Source organism: Vulpes vulpes, chromosome 7, assembly GCF_048418805.1.
Source record: "Vulpes vulpes isolate BD-2025 chromosome 7, VulVul3, whole genome shotgun sequence".
In the NCBI taxonomy this organism is placed as follows: Eukaryota; Metazoa; Chordata; class Mammalia; order Carnivora; family Canidae; genus Vulpes; species Vulpes vulpes.
Genome location: NC_132786.1, coordinates 95,595,521 through 95,612,627, shown reverse-complemented (window position 1 = coordinate 95,612,627; position 17,107 = coordinate 95,595,521).

Genomic DNA, 17,107 nt, shown 5'->3' with positions numbered 1-17,107 from the left:
CCGTCAGCACCAGGTCTGGGACCATGGCAAGTACCCCAGGGTCCTGGCTTCGCCCAGGAGCAGCCTTCTCCAAGGGATGATCAGTCAGTCTTAAATAATGAGTAAATCAGAAGGGACAAATGTGGACTAAAGACCAGAATGGACTCTCTGAATGGGCTAACTTTTGTGAGACCCTAGGGTTTTCACGTGACCTGGAAAGGGTAAACACTCAAATCAACAGAGACTGATTTTTATACTGTACTGGTAAGTGAAGTCTCAATCAGAGTAGAAAAATTAAATCATGTTCTGGGTCTTCCACTTTGAATTTACGTTTAAAAGTTGAGCCCTCCTTCAGAGGGATTAGGCTTATGTGGGTGGCCCGGAAGGCAAAAACCATGACAAATGCATGAAGTTTTACAGAAGTCAGTGTCAGCTCAATATAAAGAATATTTCCTATGGGAGCTATAAAGCCAGAAGGGATAATGTGTTCATCAGCTAATAATACATGTTCTGGTTCACTTAAAATTTGATATTCTCTTTGCAAATTAATAAATGGTATTCTAAGACATTAACACAAAAATAAAAACAGAATGAGCTGTTGCTGTAAACTTATCTCAATTGATTTAGTCTTTTAGAATTATTGGGTTCCTCTTGTTGTGGAAATTATTCTGCAATATATACACATAGCAAATCATCACATTGGGCACCTTAAACATACACAGCTTTACATGCCAATTATATCCCAATAAAGCTGAAAAAAATTAATTATTGGATTCCTTTGGGTAGACATCTGTAGCCTCCAGCATCTTACCACAATTTGGTGTTTTATGATACAAGTAAGTCTCAGGCCAAATTCTGCCAATATATATTTATTAGGAAGTACACACAGGTCAGGAATTCAACCTGCAAACTCGTTGGAGTTTCTTTGTTCTTTTGGGAACTCCTACATAAATAAAAGAGTCCTGTGGGGCAAATGTGACAATATTCCAATAGCCATAGTAGGTTAGCCTGCTCATCAAAATGAGGGACATAACCCTAGGCATGGGGTACCATTTTGAACGATTGAGCTAATCCAAGATTCTTATGCCTCATCTAACCAAAAGTAGAAGTGATCAGTCCATATTATCTTATACAATGCTTAGAGAAATCACTGCTAATTTTCTTTTGGCTGATTTTACCACACCATTTGACACTAAGCAAGGCTCAAGACTAGGGATGATTGAATTGATTATGATCATCATTCTGCAATGTAGAATTCTGATGATGACTTTCAAGTACTAGTTAACAATGCCTGGGGTATATAATCTTGATTAGGATTCTTCAAGTTAACTCCTTATCCCTAGGGTACAGATTAAAGCTAATATGCACATATATAACATTTAAACTTAAATGATCTCAGATAATTTGCAGAAAATATAACATCTACTTCATAAAGCATGAGTTTTCATTAATATAAGTGATCTTAAAGCAGAAGCTGTAAGATCAGATGTTAGTCATTGCTGTCAGAGAAAATTCCTTCACTGAGTCCTTTGGGTCCTCATCTCATTCTAAAATTCCTTTTTTTTTTTTTAATCTAAGATCATACATCTAAGTAGTGGTGAAACTAGGAATGAAAACTAGTTTTCCTTTTGATCAGTTTCTCCTTCAGGCTGGCTACAAGATTTAACAAGTTATTCAACATATTCATATTCATAATTATTTTTGATTAAGTCGTATTCATTCAAACGTCCATTGATTTTCTTAGAATACTACTTAAATCTTCATTATCATTCTCCTTATTGTGGTTTTTAGATAAAATTTATAGTTTTAACTATTTTTACTCTACAGACTAATTGCAAACCACATTATGAAAAATGGATAAGTATGGTATTAACCTCCTCTAAAATGTTAAATAAAAATTACTTTTGACATTCATCAAAATTACAAGTGAGGCTTGCAGTTGCTCCACATATCACTTTTTGTGGAGTAATTTGAGATATTTGTAATCTATCAGAAAGGCCATATAAAATATCAACATTTAATTTCTCACCATATTAGAAGATATGAAGTTCAGTATATTGATTTTAGACAAAAGGTGACTGTAGGTACATTCTGTTCTATTAATTTTAAAATGCAAAATTACACTAAATTCTAAATATTCAGACATAATATAAAATAAATACTTGGGCTGAATGATATCCTTGGTAAAATCACTATTTAAAAGCAAAGAAAATTCCTTTAATTTTCACAGTGGAATTGAAACTATTTTATTAGAGAAAAAATATTATGCAGGAGAATCAAGCTTCTGATTATTCTAAGATAACTTTCCTGTTTCTTTGCTGATGAACCTTTCTTCTTCCTGTCATCACCTCCAAGTTTCAAGGAATGTGAAAACCAACAAGGGGAACAAACTGTTCTGTGGTGTCAGGATTGGTGGTTTTATGGAAACTTCTCCTAGCTATCCATATAGTCTCAACGAGGACAGTTAAAAAAAGGCCAAAGCAAATGTTTCCTTTCTGGGGTTTTGAGGCCAGCACTTCCAGTTGAGAAATAAAGGCACACATTTAGTGGGTTAGTCTGTTGCAATAACAACTATTCGAAGTTGGAAGATTTGACAAAGTGATGAATTAGAAATCCAAAAGTATTTTGTTCTAATGAATACATTCTGATACATTATTGATCAAGATGTGTCATTTAATTTTAGCATACCAAATACCATGGAAAATGCATCCACATTGTAATATCTGTAAAAGGTGTTCAAAACAGCTGGGCTCCTATATTGTGCTGCAGCAGAATGAGCAGAGACTAAAATTTCCTTGAGGATGGAGGCCTTGTGTTACAGATTTTTATAACCAGACAGCCCAGCCAGATCAGTGGCTGATTGGTGAATGGGAGACATTGATCAATGTCTTAAATTGGCAACTGCTTTGTATAGATTTAGTGAAATAAGAGCTGGATTGGTGAGTGGTCAAAAAGCTGAGGTTTTCCTTCTAACCCTATGTTCTGCTAACAAGCTTCATTCTCCTCAATTATATACTAATGATGTCTGTCTACCTACCTTGAGACTATATTTTATGGCAAAAGCAGTTATGTTTGTTTTAAAACTCTATGTACTGGATTGCTATAAAGGGACAGTCCTCTAGTTCGTCCTATAGGTGCGTCCTATAGGTGGAATTATCTTTAAAATACCTAGGCAAGAGAAGATAGAGTGTTGCTCGATATTCCTGAACCCAGCAAGTGAATGAATCCCTGAAGCTAGAGCTGTATAATATGATCACATTTTAAAAATTGAGGTATAATTTAAATACAATAAGATTGTACAGATTTTAGAAATATAATTTGATAATTCTTACAAATGTATACACCCATGTAATCACTAGAATAATCAAGACATAAAACATTTCTACCAATCTCAAAAGTTCCCTCCTGCCCCTTTACCAGTCTGTCTCCATCTCTCCACCACAGCAGCTGCTGTTTTGATTTCTATCTCTATAGTTTAGTTTTGATGTTCTAGAATTTTGTATAAATGGAAAATACAGTATGCACACTTTTTTGGTTATCTTGCTCAATGTAAAATCTTGGAGGTTCATCTTGTGTCAGTTTTCTCTTTGTCATTGATGACTTGGATAAATATATCATTATTTGTTTACCCATTCACCTATTGATAGATGTTGATTTTTTTCTAGTCTTAGGCTTTTATAAATAGTTTCCATGGATATTCTTGTATAAATCTTTTTGTTGGAACATGCTTTAATTTCTCTTGGGTAAATATGCAGAAGAGAATTTACTAGACCATTAAGTTGGCTTTTCTTTATAAGAAAATGACAAACACTTTCTAAGGCAGTTGCAACATTTTAAATACTCACCAGCAGTGAATGCATGATAATTCCAATTGGTCTGTATACTGTCCAACATTTGGAATTATTGCATATGTGGGTGTGTAATTTTGGCAATTTCAGTGGTGTTTGTAAAGTAGTCCCTTGTTGTGGTATTAATTTGCATTTCTTGATGATAAAAAATATATGAAACTTTTGGAAGTCTCTTGCCCATTTCTTTTTTTTTTTTTTTCTTGCCCATTTCTAATTGTTCTTTTGTCTTTATATTATTACGGTTTAAGAGTTCTTTATATATTGTTGATACAGATTCTTTGTGAGATATCGTAAATGTTTTCTTCCATTTTATGGATTGACTTTCATGTTGTGGTATCTTTTGTCAAGCAAAATATTAAGAATTTTAATTAAGTCCAGTTTATCAATTATTTTTTCTAAAATTAGTACTTTTTTATTTCTAAAAAAACCTTTATATACTTACTTTTACAAATATATTTCTCTTGTTTTTTTCTTGTTGGCACTTTATAGTTTCAGTTTTTACATTACACTAATAATTTTGCTTATATATATATGTATGCTGTGAGTCACATTTAATTTTTAATTTTTTAGATGTTTATCTGATTTTCTAGTTAGATTTGTTAAAAGACACTCTTTTCTTCCATTAATTAGCTTTAGCATGTTCCCAAAAGTATGTCGACTCAATATATTTGGGCCTATTTCTGGACTTTATTCTGGTCCATTGCACTAATGTCAATGCCACATAATATAGTTTCTTACATATTGTATCTTTATAATAAGTCTTAAAGTCAGTTATTTAAATCCATCAGGTTTGTTCAACTTTATCAATGTGAGCAGCATATACTTTGATATTTCTGAAAACTTACTCTGAAAATCTCTGCCTTTAAATACAAGTGTTTAGTCCATTTACACTTAATGTAATTGTTGGCACTCTTAAGTTTAGGCCTGTCATATTTCTTTTTTATTTCTATTTGTTCCATTTATTTTTTTGTTCTTTGTTTTCTGCACTCCTTTGGAACAATGTAATTTGTTCAAATCTTTCATATTATCCCCTTTGATGACTTTTTATCTCTGCCTTATTGCATTACATTTCTAGATACTCTTTTATAGACTAGAATGTGCATTCCATATTATTGCTTTTTGAATTTGAACTTTTCTTTTATATAAGATCAGTAGGAGTGATATTTAACTATTTGGTACTAATATTATTTGTTCTAAGCTCAGATTATTGAGATATTGCAAGACCAGTTATTTTCAGAGGGACTACCAGAAAAGAGAAAAAGGTAGTTCTTATGAGAGAAAACAAGAAGTACAGAAATAAATATCATGTATGACTAAAGCTCCATTTATATGATTTGGGCTCAAAAATAAATATATAAATATTTTCTTTAAATGTATCCTTTATTAGATTTTAGACAAGTGATACAGCACAGTGATACTTGATTAAATGTGGTAGCACATGCTTGAAGTTACTATAACTTTAAAAATAAACTATCTTTGAAAAGAAGAATATATTTGACTGCTAGCCTTTACATTTACATTCCATTTACATTTACATTCTGTTAAGATAGATGCCTTTTGATTTTCTCTTCATTCATTCATTCATCCAAAAAGTAGCTTAGTTTGCTAGGAACACCACCATGACCACTGAGGAAATATTGAGTCAATTCCTAAGAAGGCCAGGAACAGTTAATGTTTCTTTTTTGTTCCTTCAAAGCAAAAGGAGGCCTGGCCTAAATTAAGCTGGGAGTGCTTTTTGCAAAGCATACCAAGCTTTATGGGACTTCAAGCTCAGCATTTTAGGCAGAGTATTTCAAACTAAATCACAAGAAAAAAATTCACCACTATATTACTTCCTTTAAACAATTCAGCATGATGTATTTTTTTTTTTTCCCTTTGGAAATGGGATACAGCTGCTTCCTGGGTCATGATTATGTTTGAGGATCTTTTTGGTAAACTGAGGCCTCCCTGAAATATCACTATGAAAATGTGTAAAATATAAGTCTTACGACCTTAAACACTTATGGAGCTGTAGGGAAAATAAAGAAGAATGAAATCTGTAAAGAAAAAGAATAAAATTACAACTTTCTAATGCATATTCTTATGAGTTTTTTTAAATGCAGCATCTTGTTTTTAGACCATTAAGAGCAATTGAAATCAGATTTTTATTTTTAAGTAAAAGAACACTCTTTACTAAATAATAACAGTGTAAGAAGAAAGAGTTCTATGAACGTCTTCAAGTGTTTAAATACAAATGTATTTTACAATCAAAAATCTTTTTAGCTTATTCTTTATCTTACAGATCCTTTTCCCATCATGCAGGTTACCTTATTGTTTCATGGAACATTTTTGTTCCTTATTTTTTTAGGAAATTGCATAGGCTTTTTTTTTTTCTTGATTGCAAGAGTAATAGATACTTATTAGAAAACAGCTACAGAGGAAGCACAAAGAGTGACTATTTTTCACTTGCTGAAAAATAATCCATTTAGCATCTTGATGAATTTTATTCTATCCTTTTCCTGTGTATGTATTTTAATCCCAACCATACATACATATGCATATAAAAACACAGATACAAACATATATATGTTTAATGAATTTACACGGTAATTCCTAAATATGTATTGTTTCAAACACTAATGTTTCCCTTTAATAGGCTTTAAAAATATTAAATATCAATAAATACAGATTCTTAGATTTTTATATCCATACAACTGAAACTGTTCTGTGAGAAAATCACTCCTCACTTCAGATCCAGTGTACAATCCCCATTCTTCATTTTATTTGACCTTTACTTGACACTTGTGGATCTTTCTCTTTCTCTTTAACCACTGTCTTCATTTGGCTTCCAGAACCACTTCTGGTTTTATTTTTCTTGCTGTTCCTTCTTGGTATCCTTTACTAATTTCTCCTCAATTCCACAGTCTCACAGTCTCTAAACATCAGAGTTTTATTGGGCTCAGTCCTTACACCTCTTCTCCTGTCTCTCTGTAACCATTCCCTGGGTGCTCATATATAGTTGGGTGACTTTTAATACCATTTACGAGATAGCATCTCCCACATATAACTCTCCATCCTGGCAGCCTTCTCTGTTTTCCTGGCTAAATACATACAACTGACAATTTGACATCTCTATCTGGAGATTTCATAGGCATCTCAAACTTAAGATTCAAAACTTCAAAGTAGAGGTTGGAGTCTGATTGATATTATCTGCCAGATGTACTCATCTTCCCTGTCTCAGTATGTGGTAACTCTATCTTTCCTGTTATTTAAGAAATAAATTTTCAAGTCTTCTTTGAATTTTTTTACTGATAATCCTACATCTGATTTGATAATAATGCTATTGGCTTTTCAAATAAGCCCTGAATCTTAGCTAACTTACCATCTCCACTGCTACACACAAGCCCAAGCACCTTTATCTCTTGCTTAGACAATCACAGATTACTTATAACCAGTCTCCTACCTGTTATCTTTAGATCCTTTTAATCTCTTCTCTATGCAGCCAAGGAACCTTATTATAGCATTTAAACTGATCACATTACTTTTCTCTTTTATGCACTTTATGGGATATGGGTCTTTATCCAAGACCTTTATGGGTAAAGGTCTTCACGAGCATCTCTTTCCTCTCTGACCTCATCTCCTAGGACTCACCTTTTGCTCACACCTCTTGGCCCGTGCTGACCCCATGATGTTCTTCAGGGGCCCTGGTACTAGCTTTTCTCTCTCTTTAATATTGTATTCTTCCACATATACTCATCATCTATTCTGTGACCTATATCTTGATGCAAATTTCATCCTCTCCATTTATATCCTTCAGCTACCTCATCATGAATCCCACCATCCCATTTCCCTGCTTTATTTTTCTTTTTAGTACCAATCTAATATACTATGCATATTTACTTAACGATTATGTTTTTGTCTGTCCAGCTAGAATGTAAGGCCCAGGAGGGCAGGGATTTTTTTTTCTATTTTATTATTTCTGTATGACCAGTTTATAGAACAGTGGCTAGAATATTATGAGCACTGAAATATTTATTTAATGAATGAAGAAATAAACATGAATTGAGCCTTCTAATAGTATTTCATTACATGGATGAAATGTTACTTTTTTCAACCAATTCTGGATTGATACATGCTTAGTTTGTTTCTATTTCTTTATTATTATTATTTTATTTGTTTGTTTTAGAGAGGGGGCAGGGACAGAGGGAAAGGCAGAGAGAGAATCTTAAGCAAGCTCCATGCTTGAGTGCAGCCCAATGCAGTGCCTGAGATCATGACCTAAGCTGAAATCAAGAGTTGGACACTTAACCAACCGAGCCACCCACTTGGCCCTCTTTCTTTATTATTACTAACATACTATATTAAGTTCTTTGACAATACCTGAATATTCCTGTAAGGTGAGTTTCTAGAAGTGGAATTGCCTTATTCAAGGTCTGGCACAGTTTTGAGGCTTTAATTATATGGCTGATAGTCCTCCAAAAAACATGCTGAGTCATATTCCTGCACCATGTGTGTGAAAGTCTCTCATCCAGGGCTTTGGCTATAGCTATATATAACCATTCTTTCTCATATTTCTCAACATATAATAAAGATTTGTTAGCTCAGTGTTGTTTTACATTTCATGCAACTTAAATAAATAACTACAAATAAAAACTAAAAAAACATGAATAGAATTCCTCACAAACCTAGATGGTAGCATCTCTCTCTGGCAACCAGCACACAAACACTTTTGGTTAGTGGTAGTACAGCCCCTTCTCTGACTAGATGGGTCAGTTCTTATAGATCCCTTAGAGATTTGACTTTTCACATTCATATGTACTCTCTTCCCATTCACCAGACTGATAGTATTCTATTATTTTGCCACTGTTTCATACTAAGATCCAATAAGAGGACTGATATTGGTGTTTTTGCTGAGAAAACCAACAAACATGATGCATCATAGCTGAATTAATCTTCTTTACAAAGCAAGTCACTTGTAACTCCTCTCTGTCATTAGATCTTCAGTGAATTTCTAGATAGGTAGGGCCAGGCTTTCTCATCCTTTTAGGGAGGTAGAAGACGGTTGGGAATGTGTAGCTATTCAGTCGGCCTAACATGAGTCTTTCTAACTAAAGTTTATTTGTTTTGGCTGTGATTCTGACAGGCCTCCTTCCTGTTCTCTTGTTAGATTTTTCTGTCTACATTCATAAAATAGGGAGCCTGTCTCTTGGTGAATATTGAATTCCTCCATGTGATAACTTGTGACTTTAATGAAATTTTGTTAATCTCTGAAACATGGGTTCCTTTGTATCTAGTGCCCCTAATCTTCCTAAGCTATTTTTTGTTGTTACTTAGATGCCAGTATTTTGTCTGTTGTTTGGTTCAGATTTTCTGTTTAGTCTATAAAAAATGGCCTATATATATATATATATTCAAATTACATTTTAAGAAATATATTTTATTGCATGACTTTAGAAGTAGAAGTTAGTTTCTCTTGTTAAAAATTATAATTAATATAGTGGTAGAGATTATACAGAGAGTAATAGTGACAGAGAATCATAACTCTGCATGTGCTTTTGCTGTTTAAAGAAAAGGAGTCCATTTTTCCTAACACAGTTTTTCCCAAAATTTTTGGTTCTTCATAACTTTAAACTACTAGAAGTTATTTTTGAGGTCAAAGAGCATTATTCTGTGGGTTATAATATCAATATTTGCAAAACAGAAATTTTTAAAACACTGGCTTATTCGTTTAAAGATAGAAGTGGTAAACCAATCGTATGTTAATAAAAAGATTATATTTTTATGAAAATAACATTTTAAAAGTTTTAGCTAGAAAAGTAACATTGTTTTACATTTTTGTAAATGTCTTTAATATATGAATTAATAGATGACAGCTGGATTCTCAGCCTGCTTCTGCATCTAATCTATTGTAATATCACACATCATGCAGCTTCTGGAAAAATCCAATACACACTTGTGAGAGAATAGAAATGAAAAAGATAAATAACATCTTAACATTATTATGGAAATAGTTTTGACCTCACTGACCCCCTAAGTGTTCCCCAGGGGTCCTTGGATCATATGTTGTCCAACAATAAAGGGTAAGTATGATCCAGAATATGAAAGAGCAGAGTATAGGACAAAACTTGAAGAGTTGGAATTTATTAGCTTTGGTTTATATTACCTAAACCTGAAAAGAAGTGAGGAAGTATGTTAAAATTTTAGGAACATCTGCTCACTCTTGATGGGCTTGGCTTACTCCTTTGGTTTACTAATCCATGCCTTCATCTACATTATGAAAGGATTTTTTTTCACTTTCTCTATAACCTGCTTAGGTAGTAGGAACTGTGTCTCACCAGAACAATTTTCTGTGCTTCCTATTGACTTCTTAATGTCATTGATTTTAAATTAAGACACAAACAAGAAAGAGCACAGTTTCTTCAGTTATGAATGAGCTACAGTTTTTACAATGATAATATCTTCTGAATTTGTTTTTAAAACCTTTTATTGTCAATTTGATTAAACAGGTAACTGAGAATTGTTTCTCAGACACCATTTTTCTATTTTATTAAAGTGCCCAAATTGTCTCTAACAACTCTTTTGGTTTTGCCTTCCTGAAATTTGTCCCTCAATTTGGAAGAGAATGAAAACATTTTCAGGATATATTTTACACCTTAAACTATTTTGATGAGTTTCTAGAGACCACCTGAGAAATCACAAAGATTTGTTCTATTACCTTGTAAATAAAAAGAAGCCAGACAATTTTATGTGTGTTTGATCTATTACTGTTGCAGGAGCTTCATGAGAAAAGTTGTAAGTTTGGAAAAGACAGTCTTTCCTAGATAATGTGTGTGTCAGTAAAATATTGTATTTATATATTAAACATTATGTTTATATTTAAATATTATATTTTATATAGGAAGCTCCCAGGAACTTGCCAATGTCTTATCTATCCATAATATGTTTTTACTTCCAGGAGGAAAATTGATCAAAATTTCTATGAGTTACATGCCATACTCCATTAGAGAATTTTACTTTCTTTTGTTTGAATGTGATTATGGTGATAAACTAACAAAAGCCATAAGTCTATAGACGGTTTTCTTTGACTCCAATGCTTGCCTGAAGTTTCTGCCATAAGCCAAAGGCCAGCATTATATCTCTGACACCTTAGATGCCTCAAAGAGTAGACTCTTCAGTGGGGGCCTCAGAGCTAACATCACACAGACAACTTTGAAACTCACCTAGTAGACTGCTTCATGAAATTAGACCACTAACGCAAGAAATAAGAATTCATTTCCTGGAACTGAGTAAGAAATCTGATAAAGATAATTTATTGTGACTGTTTTTTTGGCATAATGTTGGTATAGTTTTAAATTTCCATTTTATAAAGCCATGAAAAAGCCCTTTCTTTTTCTTCTTAAACTGTCTATAATGCATACATTTTAGTGATATCTGCTTTTTAAATCTGAAATAGAGCATTTAAAAATATTTGGTTCTGACTAACTGCAAATTATTACAAACTTGGTGGCTTCAAATGACAGAAATGTATTCTATCACAGTTCTGGAGTCCAGAAGTCCAAACATCAAAGTGCTTGCAGGATAGGTTCTCTCTGATGATTCTCAGGGGAGAATCTGTCCCAGGCCTAATATCTGATGGTGGATGCCAATCTTGGACATTTCTTGGCTTAGAGATGTATTGCTTCAATCTCTTCCTCCATTTGCTACACAGCCATCCCTTCACTGTGTCCCTAAATCCAAGATGATTCTCATCACAAAATTCATACCTTAATTACATCTACAAAGAGCTTATTTCCAAGGAAGGACACACTCAACAGGCATTAGGACTTGGAGCTATCTTTTGGGAGGACACACGTCAACCCACTATACTACCTCTCCAGAACTGAGAAACTTATGACTTCTTACTTTTCATGGAAGTATTTGCAAAAGCACAATAAGAACCTATACTATAAGGTCTTGCCTGATTTGAAACTGAAACTCTTTAAATCGGGTATGACAAATTGCCTTAAAGGAAAAAACAAAACAAAACCTTTACTTATGTAGCCAATGCCTCCAAACTTCTCCCATGAAAACTGGCATAATACCTGGCTTACAGGTCCTTGTCTCACCCTTAAAGGTAGTAAAGAAGATTACTAGCAGACTAGGAATCTTTAAAAATTGAGGGGACTTACAAGAGATAGGAATATACTTGGATATATTGTACTGCTGATAAAATCTTTGTGTGTAAAATTTATATGCTAAAAAATACATGCTGTGCTTATGATCAAAATAATAGTCAAATTAAAATCAAAGAGCGTGTGAAAGCGTGTTAAAAAAAATCACCTTGTTATTATCCCTGGACAGTCTAAAATAGTAAAATAGTGTATGGTAATCTGATTTATTTATTGATTTATTGATTTATTGATTTTAGTCCATTTGCCGTATTTCTTTTTTTCAATGTCCTTGTCTGTGTCTGTCTCCCCTCTCCCTGTACACAGTGATAGGAAGCAGGCTCCTTGACATCCAGGGTTTACTTTTGAAGGATCCCTACCACTTCCCTGGGGGACTGCCAGAGGTACCAAAGTGTTTACAAGGGGTTCTCATGATAGGTCGTGTTCATGGTACAGATAGTTCTATGGAAATTCGGTGCAATATCCTTGAATTCTAGATGTACTCTTCCCAAAAACTGATCTGCTTAAGAATATGTGTGTAATAGACAAGTTGAATCTTCGTCTCTACCTCCTTTATCCTAATCATCATACTTACACTTTTGAAATAAGAAGTATAGTTCTTCCCCATACCAAATCTTGCTATATTATCTCAATGTGTAAAAACGTTGACAATGAAATGAAGGAACATTAATATTCACTTCATTAAGAGATGAATTTATAGATTATTTTTATGTTCTTATGATGAATAATTATCAAAATTTAAAACAATAATTTGGTCATTTGTATATTAATAATTATAATAATACATTTAAATCCAGAATAAAATGTTTAACTTTTTAAAAAAAGATTTTATTTACCTTTTTGAGAGAGAACATGTGAGCATAAGTCCAGGAGGGGCTGAGAAGGAGAGGGAGAAACAGACTCCCCTCTGAGCAGAGAGAGTGGGGCTTGATCCCAGGACCCTGAGATCATGGAGGTTGGGCAGAAGCCCACTGAGCCATCCAGCTTCCTCTGAAATATTTGACTTTTAAGAACATGTCATTAAAGTAAATTTTTAAAATTTAAATATCAATGTATAGATTCATAAATATATATATATTATTGTCACAGTTAAAAATGAAAAGAAAAGGTGGTCAATATAAAGACTTTTAAATATAAAAAATGCATTAAGATTAATTTGAGTTAGGGGAAGAAGAAGAGAAATAATATTTCAAGAGAAAAATTAAATTTCCAAATATTAAAGAAAAGCTTGTTTATGTATATTCTGATAGATTATGAGGGATGTCAAATGACTATTGTATTTGCCTTATGATGGATACACTTAAAGTATATTCCAATAACTATATATTTCAGCATATCTAAGGCATTACACCATTTCTAGAAAAATTCTTTTAGCAGCACATTTAGCAAAACATTATAAATTTTATGCTATTCCTAATCTCTAGGCTCTCCTGGAAAGAATGACTGCTAATGAGTATTCTGTGCTATTGTGTTAGCTAGAGGTAATGTCAACCTCAGCTAACATCATATCTTAATTGATTAAAAATGCCCAAAAAACTTTCACAACTTTTTCTAATAATGGAATCATAAGACCAAATGTTAAATCTTTTGGGAACAGAAATTCATGGTTGTAACAAAGATTTAGAGTCCCTCATACTTTGAGCATTGGTTTGTACATTTGGACTTGTACATAGTAGCACAGTGTAAAGTGTTGATTAAGAGCCTGGCAAGCCAACATACTGACTGTAACTTTCACCAAATTACTTAAAATTTCCAAACCCAACATTTTATTATTTAAAATAGGGCTCATCTGTAAAATAGTCCTGTCGCTTAGAATTCCTCAAAAGAATCAATTGTATATTGAGAGCAAAGGACAGTGTCTGGAACATAAAATTATTATGTTTAAATAATTGATACTATAATTATGTGTAGACAATCATTTATTCCTTTCTTTAAAAATTAACTAACATTTGGGGCATCTGGATGGCTAAGTCAGTTAAGTGGCCAACTCTTGATATTGGCTCAGGTCATGATCTCAGGGTCCTGAGAGCAAACCCTGATTCAGGCTCTGCACTGAGCATGGAGTCTGCTTGAGATTGTCTTTGTCCCTCTGACCTTCAACTGGTTCATGCATGCATGCTCTCTCTCAAAAACATTTTTTAAAAAGTTGACTAACATTTATCCCTAATCAGTAATAAATATATTGCCTACAATATATTCCTATTTAACTCATTCAGTATTACTTAGGTATTCCTCAAATCTTCACCTACAGAAAATCAATAATGCCAATATAATGAAAGCTAATATTTCTGTGAATCTTTCATTAGAAGATAAAAATAATCTCTTGGCAAAAAACAACAGTTAGAACTGAAACTTAATAAAAAGCCAGTCATTTCTTGGCATTTACTCCTATTATCACAGAGAAGTAATCAAGAAGGAGCATAAAGTTCATGGCCAACTACTATTTGAACAATGTTGGCTTCCCTGTTATTGTACTGCACTTCATTAGCTCCTTTTAGCCTAAAAAAAGGCTGTTTTATGACAAAAAAAAATGAACTTCAAAGCCTTAACTTTGAATATTTGATTGTTGATATTAAACAGTACACAGAGAAACCCCAAATTTGAGTATATTCTCAATTTAGGAGCCCAATTTCTTCATTAATATATCATTTGAAACTTTAATTGAATTTATAACTGTATAGATTCACAAACTTAACATGCATTCAGATGTTTCACAGATGTGGAAATGTTTTCATTTGGAAGACTCACCCTATTTTACTGGTGCGAAGTCCTCTGATAAGTTAATACCTCTATGTAATGAAAGTTAAATAATAGCTTGCCACCATTCAACCATATCATGCATCAAATAGTGTCCACAAAAAACATTTATCTGTGCTGTCCTTGTCCTTTTCCTATTGCTAAAACAAATCAAATTGGTTTTAAACTTGTTTCTTGGTAGCTTTGAAAATGTGTGCATTAAAGTCCAATGAGAGATATAATGTTTTGGGGGGGTTATTTCCATATTTTCAATAGTCTCATTAACAATGTTGAATGACCCTCAGACTTCTCCTAATCCACTCATAGGACTGGACTCTAGCTGGAGGCACAGAGACAGAGCTTTTCAGTTTGTTAATCATACTTAGGATTACACCACTTAATTGGCTCTCATTTTAGGCTGTGATAAAAAATATATATATAATCCCAAAAATAGTCTAATTAGTCTGCATTCCAAATACTGAAGAAATAGGATAAGGTGTTACCTGCAAGGAAAAAAAAAAAAAAACAAGCGAGTTGAATTTGGCCTTTTCCTTCTACAACCATCGTCATTTTCCAGCTCTCATCATATTTTTTCAATTAGCTGTGTTTGATGCACTTGCTCACTTCTTCCTGCTTGAAACACATTCTTCACTTGACCTCTGGAACATCCCTGTCTCAGCTCGTCTTTTCTTTTGTTCTCTCTTTTTAACTCACTAGCCTCCCCTTCTAATCTCCTTCCCTGGATTAGGTTCATATTTCCTAACTGCTATATTGGAGTACCCAGGAATCAGGTCTTAGAACTCTGCTCTATCTGTGCTCACCCCCTAAATGATTTTATCTTATCTGACAATGATCAAGTCATTCATATTCTGATAATTTTCAAATTTAGGTCTTTAAAGATATTTATTTATTTATTTATTTATTTATTTATTTATTTATTTAATTTATAAAAGCCCAAGAGTTGGGGTAGATGCAGAGGGAAAGATTCTCAAGCAGACTGTGCCTGAGTATGGAACCCACCTTGGGGCTCAATCTCACCATGACCAAGATTGTGACCTGAGCTGAAACCACAGGTCAGATGCTTAACCAACTGAGACACACAGGTGCCCCATCAAACATAGGTTTTTAACCTTAACCTTCTTTTCTGAATTCTAGAGTTCTATACCCATCTACTTAACATTCTCCATGGATGTCTACAAAAATCTATTTTTTTCTTTTCTTTCTTTCACTGATTTCAACTTTGAAAATTGTTAATTCCAAAATGGACCTTGTAACTCCTCCCCTTTCCAAAATCACCCATCTTGCTGTTAGTTATTGGCCATCTTAGAAAAAGGTGACTTTGTTTATTCATGCCGAAATCAAGGAATAATCCCCAATGCCTTCTTTGTCTTACACTCCATAGCCAATCTTTCAGTAATTTTCAGAACATAATCAGAATCTGGCAACTTCTTTATGACCTTCATGTTGTCTCCCAAATTTAAGCCATGACTTTCTTTCATTCGGACTATTGAATTTGTCTTGTAACACGTTCCCTGTCTAACCTGGCCTCCCTGTAGTCTATGTTCTCACTTCAGTGAGAATGTCATCACTCTATACAGAACTTGTGAAAAGAGGAAAGTGCAAAGTTTTTATTATGGTCTGTGAAGACTTAGACTGTCTCTGAGGCTGCCTGCAAGACACTCATGACTTCTTTCTGTTTTCACGGTCTACCACTCCTCTTACTCTAGTCTAGCCTTCTGGTCTTTTGATTTTCTTTTCACATACCAGACATGGTCCTGCCTCTGGGACTTTGCACTTGCTGTTCCTGTTGTCTGGAAGACTTTTCCTCCAGCTAACTTCACAACTGCTTCTCTCCATTCTTTTGGGTTTCTGCTTATATGTTCTTTCTCTCAAAGACATTCTCTTATCACCTTAAATAAAATAGCACCCCCACTGCCATTGTCTATCCCCTGATTCCTTTTTACTCCTGCTCTTCCTCACAGCTCTTTTTAACATTTACTTAAAATATTCCTTTGTCCTTTCATGCCACCTGACATTATATACTTATCTATTTATTTGTTTATTGTCCTTCTCTTCCTTTTATTTTTTATTTTTTTTTCAAGATTTCATTTATTTACTTATGAGAGACACAGAGAGAGAGAGAGAGAGAGAGGGGGGCAGAGACGCAGGCAGGGAAGGAGTAGGCTCCCCGCTGAGCAGGGATCCTGATGTGGGACTTGATCCCGGGACCCCGGGATCTCACCCTGAGCCAAAGGTGCTCAACCATGGAGCCACCCAGGTATCCCCCCTTCTCCTTTTAAACTGTTAATGTGTTATTGAAGATTTTGTTTTGCTTTCTGTTATACTGTCATAAACCAGAGAGTGACTGGCACAATGTAGATGCTCAAATAACTTCCT